Source organism: Capsicum annuum, chromosome 6, assembly GCF_002878395.1.
Source record: "Capsicum annuum cultivar UCD-10X-F1 chromosome 6, UCD10Xv1.1, whole genome shotgun sequence".
Lineage (NCBI taxonomy): Eukaryota > Viridiplantae > Streptophyta > Magnoliopsida > Solanales > Solanaceae > Capsicum > Capsicum annuum.
Genome location: NC_061116.1, coordinates 25,424,123 through 25,434,852, shown reverse-complemented (window position 1 = coordinate 25,434,852; position 10,730 = coordinate 25,424,123).

The following is a 10,730-nucleotide window of genomic DNA, read 5'->3' as shown; positions in this document are numbered from 1 at the left end:
TAATATTATTACTAGTTTAATGGCCTTGATAGTTGAGTGACCTTGCATAAAACTAACATGATTCTTGCAAATAATCATGATTCTCATCAGGCTCACTACTACCACCTTTTCCAAAACCTACTTAGTGTTACTCAGCAACGTGGCTATATAGTTATTGGAATTTGTAATGTCCCCTTGTTCTTATATAATAGAATTAATATACTCTATTATAAAGATTCAGGTATCCTTGTCATCTTAAAAATAATGTTAAACGACTTTAGCAGGCACTCCATACCTCCCCCTCCAATGATATTCCAAAAATCAACCAAAACCTCATTTTGCCCTGTCGGCCTACCCCTATGCATCCTTGAAATAGCATCCTTGACCTCCTCAACCCAAATATTCCTACAATAACAATAATAGAAAAACCTTTTTGAGTGCTCTTATCCCTTAACACTATGCTTTTGTTACCTTCATTATTCAAAAATATATATAAATAAGATTGCCACATCCTTCTAATGAGTGTTTGCTCTACCCATACCTTGTCATCCCTTATTTTGATGTACTTCACTTGGTAACATTAATGAGCCCTCTACTCCCTATCCTTTGAATGACAATACAACTTTTTATCCTTGTCTTTATCCTCTAAAGTTGCATATAATCTCTCTAAAGATGATATTTTAGTCATTATAACTGTTAACTTAGCCTCTTTTGTAGCTAACTTTTACTAATCCCTATTTGTACCCTTCACCTCTTTATCCTTTATCTCATCCAACTTTACATAAGTCACCTTCTTAGTTTCCACCTTTATTTTTAACTTTTTGGTTCACCACCAGTCTCTGCGGTGCTTGCCAAATTGGCCTCTCGATACACCTAATACTTCTCTAGTTGTATTATTAATGAAATTTGAAGCCATCTCTCATATACTATATAGAACTCCTCTACCCTCCCCGTACCCTTTATTCATCAATACTTCTCCCTTATATCCAAAATACTAACCACAGTCAATCTATCCCACTTAATTATAGACAACTCCTCACCACCCCTCTACTTTCTACCCTATTTGATTTCCATGACCATCACCAAAAGCTTATGTTGGGTCAAAATATTCTTGCTAGGTATGACCTTAAAGTTATTACATAGTGCTCTATCACCCTTCTGAAGGGGAAAATGCTTATTTGATTCTTGGCCACTGAGCTACGAAAAGTAATTTGGTGCTCCTCCTTCTTATTGAAGATTTAATTCACTACTTCCAACTCAAAGGCCCTAGTAAAAATAAAAATCAATAAACTTAATCTATTTCTTTCCTCAAATCCAAACCTCCAAAAAAATCATCATGGCCTCTGAAAAAAGGTCCTATATACCCATTAAAATGAATACCTACAAAAGCTTCTCAGTGCTCTAGACACCTCTAACCACCTTATCTAAAACCTCCCAAAAGATCTTTTCTCATCCCTGTCCAAGCTCGACTAAGGAGTGTAGGGACTAATAATATTCGATTTGGACCCTTCAATGACTAACTTGATCAATATCAACCTATAGTTTACTCGCTTAACCTTTACCACATATACCCGAAGCTCTTTATATACTAAGATAACTATCCTATTTCAAATCCTCACGCTACCATAGTATAAAAATTATACAAATCCACATCGATCATCTTAGAACATACTTATTTGGTCTCCTTGACACAAGTTATTCTAATCCTAATCCACCTAAGAATCTACACGATTTCTATGCACTTACCTTGAAGAGTTCGTTTGTCATGACCTAAGGCAACCTTATAGTCGCAACAATGATCCTTACGGTCACAAGTGACCACAAGCTAACCCATGAGCTGGTACCTGTTATGAGCACTAAATAAAATGGCACTGGTATAACATATACAAAAGATAAGCTAATAAAATATTAAATTTCTGATTACTTAATATATGTAAATGACAAATTTAAAATACCTGTAACAATTGATAATGTTGAACTGACTGACTAACTGTATAACTAATTATCTAAAAGCCTCTAAACTGACTGAGGAGTTGTTGTGGTGAGCCCCTAACTAACTCTAGTTGTCTGAACATAAGATGATACTAAAATAACTTAGATAATTAAATTATGTCCTCGATGGTTGAGGACTCACCACTGCTACTACTAAGTTATGCTGAGTTGTCTAAGAATGTTTGGGAAACTAAGCATCTAAACCAATGTTATAAGACAACATAAAGCAAAAAAAAGTATACGATCAATACTTTGAATGCACTGGTACGTGAGATAAAGATTGACTAAAATATATGAGATAACTGAGCATAAATGCATGAACATGTAATATTTGAGAATTCAAAACCAAGAATAAACATATTTCTAAAATAGTCTGTAAACTCAAAGACTTAAATCTGTATAACTGAATATCTGTAAATCTGATCTGTACACTTGGTCAAGCAAACCAGAACTGAGATATACTGAAATACTGATGAAATCTATGAGATGTATTATGTAATCGACATGACCTAATCTGAGCTAATTAGGGTACAACTTGTAACCTCAGTTGGAAGGGTCTAAGTACCATACGACGGGTATTAGAACTTGCAATGTAGATCCATAAATCTAATGTCCTAAAGGACCAGGGTGTCAAGCCTAAAATGACGGGTGACCACTGAAAGAAAGTCAATCCTAAACTAATGTGTGACTCCTCATATCCTGTGATTTCTATGTAGTTTTGGAATACAGGTACTGCTACTAACGACTATTCCTAATTGATGGGGAAGCCACCTACCCTGCATTGTCTAGATGCTAAACCTACTCCTAACTGACAGACCTACTCCTAACTGACAGACACTGATACTAAACTAAACTAAGGTTAACTGAATATTTTATCAGATAGTGTTCATCATGATCATATCAACTGAATAAATAGGAATATTCATGGTGTACTACCCCGAGCATTCCTTAAGCCTAAATCTATCTTATTGAATGGATATGTATGGCTTCTGAAGTTATTGATCTTTAAACCATGTTGTATTTCTCTAATTTCAAATTTTTGTCATGTAGATCATTGAATAAGCTTTCCATCGATGCCAATTTCATCAAAATCTGACATCGGACGAAGGAGTTATACCATTTTACTAAAAGGTATTAGAACGCCTAGGTTTGAAGGTCGACTTGGCAGACCATCAGGTCCCTGGTGGCCCGTCAAGTATCCTATCAAGCCAAGGAAGTAACCTTATTTTTGGGCCATCGTGTTATGGGCTGGTTAGTAGACCGTCAACAAGTTGACAGACCGTCAAACGGGTCCGTCAGGCTGAGACAGAATGTCTCATTCCTATGCCTTGAGTGATGGACGACTTAGTGGATTGTCACACCTTTTGACGGATCATCACTCTGACCGTCACTCCGAGGAAGCACGTTCCTGATTTTGCACTTGAGTGACTAACGACCTGGTGGACAGTCAGCTCATCTGACGGACCACCACATTGACCGTCGCAGGCCCCGATCTATAATTTTCAACTTTTTCAAAAGGTTATTTTGGTCATTTCCGCTCCTTATGACCCTATATATATATATATATCTAAGTAGAGAAGAGGAGATCATTTTCTCTCTTTTCTCCTTTCCTCTTCCAAGAAACATCTAAAGATTAAGGTTTCTTCTAAAACCCAAACATCCAATCTTCTTCCAAATAAATTCAAGAATCCTCCATAGTGATTCAAAGTGATTCAAGAATTAAGTGCCCCAAGTCAAAGCCATCAAGAATCTTGGTCTCAAAGTGTAAGGAAGAAGTTCCAAACAAGTTTCTACATCTCCAAAAAAAAAATCAAAATCCAAGGTATGTGGGGTTTGAACAAGAACACTTCTTTCATTCTTGTGCCTAAAGATTTACTTTCTATTATTGATTTACATGATATTGCAAATGGGGTTACACCCAAATTTCTCTATTAATGATTTATGAGATTAGAGTTGAATAAGTTTGATATTTATGATTATTTCACCATCATGTTTCTTAAATTGAGAATTTATTCCATGATCCGTATATTATCATTATGTATTGATGATTTCTAAGAAATTTAAGTCAAGTTCCATGAGTTGAATATTTTTATTACGAATTGATGATTTTTGAATGATTTGAGAAAAGTGTCATGAGTTATGCCTTTCCATGAGAAATTTGACTATTTAATGTATATTGATATGTGAAATTGAGAGGAAAGAATGAGTCTTATGATGTTTCCATGAAGTTTTTGATATTTGAAATGATTTGATAAACAAATGTGCTTGATATTGAGAAAGCTTGTGTTGAGTCGAGTTAGGAATCCACAAGATGTTTATGATTTTCAGATGAGATATATATTTATATTTTGGTCTTTATAATAGAACCATGAGTTGATATTGATTGAGGTGGAATTCCTAATGCATTCTGAGCTGAGTCTGGGAGGAGTATTTAGCACCAAGTGGGAAATTTAGTATTTTCCCAAAACTACGTGCCATCGTAGGATTGATGTTGATAATTGTAGGCCAAAGGTCAAGTATGAGATTGTGAAGATGACATTGAGCTTGTACAACCTAGAAAGAGTACAACACCCCTACCAATGTGGGGTTCTCTCCTTAGGAGCGCAAAATGTTGGACTCCATGTGGCTCACATTGTGTAGTTATGTCAGTTATAAGAAACTCTTGCGTCCATAATTATTTAAGTCTCTTGAGTTACTGAGTCACTCTAAGTCATGAGTTAAAGAGTTTGAGTTGATATAAATGATTTACTAGATTTATAAAGCATGTCTTACTACTGATGATTCATGAGAAAAATGTTTCAGATAATTCAAGCGAAGAGAATTAATATTGTCAGCATACATGATTTTCTTATACATTTATGATATTATTTAAATGTTGCATCCACCCCCGCATACTCAGTACATTCCCAAGTACTGACTCACATACTCTTTTGTATTTTATATTTCATCGTTATATAGGTTCAGGTGCTCAGTATCAGCAGCGACAGTGATCTTCGAGTACCTTCTTCTACATCTCTGCAGTTGGTGAGTCCTCATGGTTCGACGACCTATATCTCTCATTTTGTCTTACTGATAGATGATCGTTTCTTTTCATTTCAGTACGAGTTAGTTGGGGATCTATCCCAATGGCTCCTCAATCTTATGTAGTAGAGGCTTTGTCAGATTAGTGTGCCAGTACATACACGATCTCAATATTTTGGTTGTATAGGACAGTATCATTTTGTATCTAAGCATGGTCATGACATGCTTATTCCTCTTTATCTTAGCATGATTTGTGTTACAGTGAGTTCTGAAAGTGATGACAGGCTTAGAGGGTTAGCTTGAGGCCACGTGTGACCTTAACCACCGTGTGACATCTCGGGATAGGTTCTTGGGGCGTTACACATGGTTTAATTGAATCACTACTTGAAAAACTAAAATCGTGTAAAACACGTAAGTATCAGGTGTTCATAACACACCAGCAATGAATGATCACAAAATATGTCATTTAAGCTTAAAACTGTTGTATGGAATCATGGCTAAACCCAAGACAGATATTTCACCTAACATGTGGAAAGCATGGACTTAAACATAAGGATATTCATGAGAAATCAGCAACATCAAATTCACTTGAATAAGGCATGGGAAATTGAGATTTAAAGCATGAGTAAATCAATTATTTCATGGGATCATATACGGGCTGAACCGATTTTAAATTACCAAGGAATACATGAATTAAACTCATCTTAAACATGTAAAATATCATAATAGAAGAAAAATCCATTCTTTAATTTAAAAGAGGGTCTTGGGGCTCCATGGGTAAAAGGGACACATGAATAAACACCCCACATACCATAAACTTTTTAACTTAAAAGAAAAACACTAATCTTGTTGCTTTCTTTGAGGTTCTTGAACTTGGAGAACTTGAATTCTTGATTTCATGGGGAAAAAGAAACTCAATTTTGTTCTTAGGAAAAAAAAGGGTATTCTTAAGAGGAAATTTGGAGAAGAAGGGCAAATAATGCCATGACCCAAGTCTTCATATGAACAGTTGGGTTTAGTGGGAAAAGGCTGAATTGCCCCTCAGTCACTTAAAATCTAAAATGGACGTAATAGATTCACAGCAATGTGGTCCTACTGTGATCATTGATTTCCTCAAATACAATATGGTTTGCATGACATCGGGACTAATACAGCATTATGGGCTTATCGTGGTGACCCACTAATTTCGTGAACAAAACATGACCAAAACCTTGTCCAAAAAATCCAAAACTCCTCCGAGACATACCTTTTACATCCCTAAACATGAATCAACTCAAAAACCAACATCTCAATGTCAGGATGACTAAAATAAAAATCCTCAAAGTTTAGGGCTCTCCAAAAAGACTAAGTCTCCAACACTTAGTGAATATTTCAAGCCTTAAGCCTCTTATGCATGGAACTTGAATCTTAATTGAACTAATATTAAATTGAGGTATTACAATATATCCCCTTGAGAACATTCGTCATCGTATAAGACTGGTTAGATTGAAAGTACTACGCAAAGGTAACTAAGATCACATACTTAACATGCATGACTAGAAATATGATTAGACGACTGAGTTCGAAATATGATACATGAATTGAACTAATTTTATAAATGCATGTAATGACATAGGGATGGTTACACAGTTGAAACTAAGAATGGAAAAGAGTCAATCTAAGGAAGTGTCATTAAGTCAAGATAAATCTGAGTTTGTGGAGAAAAGATGATGGTACTTGGTTCCTATATCTTCTTCCGCTTCCTAAGTAGATCTCTTGATAGATTGATTCCACCAAAGTACCTTAACTAAAGGAACTTCTTCATTTCTTAGGGTGTGAGCGTGACGATAAAGGAAAGGATCTCAATTGGGAATTCTTTGTAGGAAAGTCTATACTTAACGTCCATATCTTATAAAGGAACAACTATAGTTGAATCACCAATACACTTCTTTAATTAAAAAACATAGAACACTGGATGCACTGATGCCAAATATGCGGGCAACTCTAGCGCACAAGCTACCATTCAAAATTGGTTAAAGGTTCTACAAGGGCTAACTTATCGGGGACTGAGTTTTCTCTTCTTTCCAAATCTCTTTAATCCTTTCATAGGAAAAATTTTCAAATAGACCAAATCTCTAAACTCAAACTCCAGATCTTTCTCCTTACATCTGCTTAAGACTTTTGACATCTTTGGGCTATCTTCAGCCTCTCATGGATCAACTGAACCTTCTCCATCACCTCAAATACTAAATCTGGCCCTATCATTACAGCCTCACCTACTTCAAACCAACTAATAGGAAAATTATATCTCCTACCATAGAGAGCCTCAAATGAAGCCATCTAAATACTTGAGTGATAATGGGTGTTGTAAGAAAACTCAATCAAATGTAAGTGATTATCCTAACTACCTTGATAGTCAATAGCACATGCTCTCAATATATCCTCTAAGGTTTGAATGGTCATCTCTGCCTGACTATCTGTCTAAGGATGAAAAGCTGTACTAAGATAAACTTAGGTACTAAGACCTTTCTATAAAGCCTTCTAAAAATAAGAGGTAAACTGAGTATCTCTATCTGATTTCATAGAAAATGGAATCCCAATCAACCTAAACAACTCCCTAAGGTAGATCCTGGTATACAATGTATGGACTGGCACAAAATGGGATAACTCAGTTATCCTATCTATAATGACCCATATCGAATCATGTTGATGATACTTATGAGGCAACCCTGTCATAATATCTGTGTTCACTACTTCTGACTTCTAAGTGGGGATGGAAAACTCATGCAATGCACCACTAGTCCTTTGGTGCTCAACCTTAACCTACTGATAATTTGGGCACCTAGCCAGAAACTCTGCATTATCCCTCTTCGTACCTCTACACCAATAGATTTCCTGCAAATCATAATACATCACAGTAGGTAACACCCTGAGTCTACACCCTGGATGTCACATGGTGCTTACAACCCCAAAGGATCACAAGCTATCCACGACTAGTACCTGCTGTGAGCACTGAATAATAATACTAAAATTGTATGTTGAAATTAACCTAAAAATGCCATAAGATTCATAAACTGAAAAAAATTACTGAATACTGATAATAATGTTGAAAATAATGAACATTTTTCTGAAGTAATCTAGTCTAAAAGCCTTTAACTGTCTGAATGTAGAGTAAATGGGACAAACCCCCAACTAACTCCGACTGAAATAATTTTCTAAGTAAATTAAAATGCTGAAATAGATAAATTTTGTTCTAAAAATATGAGGACTCACCACTGAATATGTTGATGATATCCTAAGTTGCTAAGTATGATTAGGAACTCATGATATGAGACATCATTGCACAAAAAAAAGTATGCATCGATACTTTGAATGTACTGATATGCTAAGTGAGGTAGGTTGACGTAAATGAGTTAATATGCATATGATAATAACAAACTGAATGAACATCATGAAGTAACTATATGAGAGTATATGTAAAACTTTAAATACTGAACATGCTGATATGCAACACTACGCATATAACTTGTATCTGAATTAGACTGATGGTGAAGTACTAATGTAACACCCCATACTTTTACCTAGCTTAAATTCATCCTGAAAATGTAAAAGACTTTCTTTAAATATGAATACACATTTATAAATATTTGGGAAATTGAATAAGCTTTCCATCTATACCAAATTCACCTAAATCCAACACCTAGGCGCAGAGTTAAAGTAATTTTAGTAAGACAGTGTACCACCTGGACTTTATCGTATCGTGGAGGCAGTCCAAATGGAATTTTTCATTTCATAGTGACACAACACGATACCACCGCATCGCGCCACTTTTCTTTTTCCCAATTGTCACTTTCCAGTATGACTCCATGATTATTACGCGCCGCGTCATAGGGAAAATTCACAACCAATAAGGCACTACTATTATTCTGTGTTCTGAGTTCCCAATCATTAGTTTCCAGTAACACAGCGCGATAGCACCATGTCGCGCTAAGTGCACAAATTGGGTTTCGGTGATGAAAATTAAAAATTTTCTAGGGGTAATAGGATCTTTTTCAATGATCCAGATCAGCGTTTAAACACAAAATTATTAGCTAACACCCAATTATGTCATTGTTCCTCACTTTCTCTCAAGAACAAAATCATTCTCTCTCAAGAGGAAAAAACCCTAGTTCGAGAAATCAAGGTCAAGATCAAGAAATCCTTCAAGAACTTCAATAATTAACATCGCAAGGTATGTTAGGTGTTTATCTATGGGTCCCTTCCACCCAGAGAGTCCAAGAATCTATTTTTAAAGCTTCAAGATGTATGCTTTATGATTTTCATGTTTGAATTAGATTGAATTCATGTTTATGATTTTAATTTGGTTTTCAATCCATGATTATGATAAGACTCATGAAAATAGGATAGTATTTAGGTGGAATTATATAAAGTTCATGTTAAACCAATGGAATTGCAAGTTAAGGCATTGTAGTTGCCATGTTTATATGTTATCCATGATTATGTGCATTAAATCTTGCTCCTCAAGTGTTTGATAGAATCTCCATGTAAATAAAGAAATCTTGACATATTAGTATATGTACAAGCTTATGCCCTACAAGTGTTTGATAAAATGTTGCTTTGAGTAAATCATGGCCAAGTGAATATTATTATGTTGTTCAAGATTTTGGTTCACTTTACTTTTCATGCTACTAAGTCCTAGGGGTATCTAATACCTGAAAATTTAGTTGTTTACCTAGAGACAGTGTCAGTTACAGAATAGTATCATCATTTTACAATCAGTAGTATCTTAGTCTGTTATAGAATTTAGTAGAACTTAGTCCATCAGAGAACTTAGGAACACTCAGTAAACTAAGTATCAGTCGGTTTCTTTCAGTTGGGAATACAATTCAGCACTGAGAGAGCCTAGGGATGGGGTCTCACCCGTTCGCTAGGACTGGGTCCCTAGAAGCAATCCCTAAGATTTAGAACTGTGTAACCAACATTGTTTATGAGATGTTACCTTTTAGATAGGACTAACATACTTAGGGATCACCCGATAGTTTAGGGCTAATCTTAGGAATCACCCACTAGTTTAGGAATGATTTGAGGGGTAACCCACGAGTTAGGAATGACTCCACAGAAGTTGTCTTTACCCGTGGCATTGTAAAGATACCCTTCCAATTGGGGTTACAGATTGGACCCCAGCTCAATTATCTTATCTTACTGGGGGCATGTCGGATAGATGATTACCTCCCGCAGTTTCAGTTTTAGCTTTGGTCTTTAGTATGAAACTCAGTTCAATTCTACAAAATTAAGACTGTCAGATATGATCAATTCAGAATCAGTAATTCAGTTATCAGTAACTCAGATATCAGTTACTTAGTTATTAGAATTCAATACTTAGCTTCAAAAAATTCAGTTACAGCATGTATATAAACGCACAGTATTGCATACTCAGTATTTGTCGTAGACTAGATGATCCATGTACTCACTTGTTCAGTTAATCTATATCATTTAGTTAGTTATTGTTCATGCATATGAACCCTTGCTTTCATTCTTACCTTATATAGAATACAAGTACATTCCCACATACTGACGCATACTTTCCTGCGTTATAATGTTTCATATCATTGGTTCAAACGCTCAGGTTCCCGACCATGCATAGTAGATTCAGATTCAGGGAGTAGTATTAGATTTAGCAGTTAGTCCTCATCATTGAAGGATATTCTATTATTTCAGATTTGAAGTAGATGCAGTAGTTTAGTATATGGAGTTAGTTA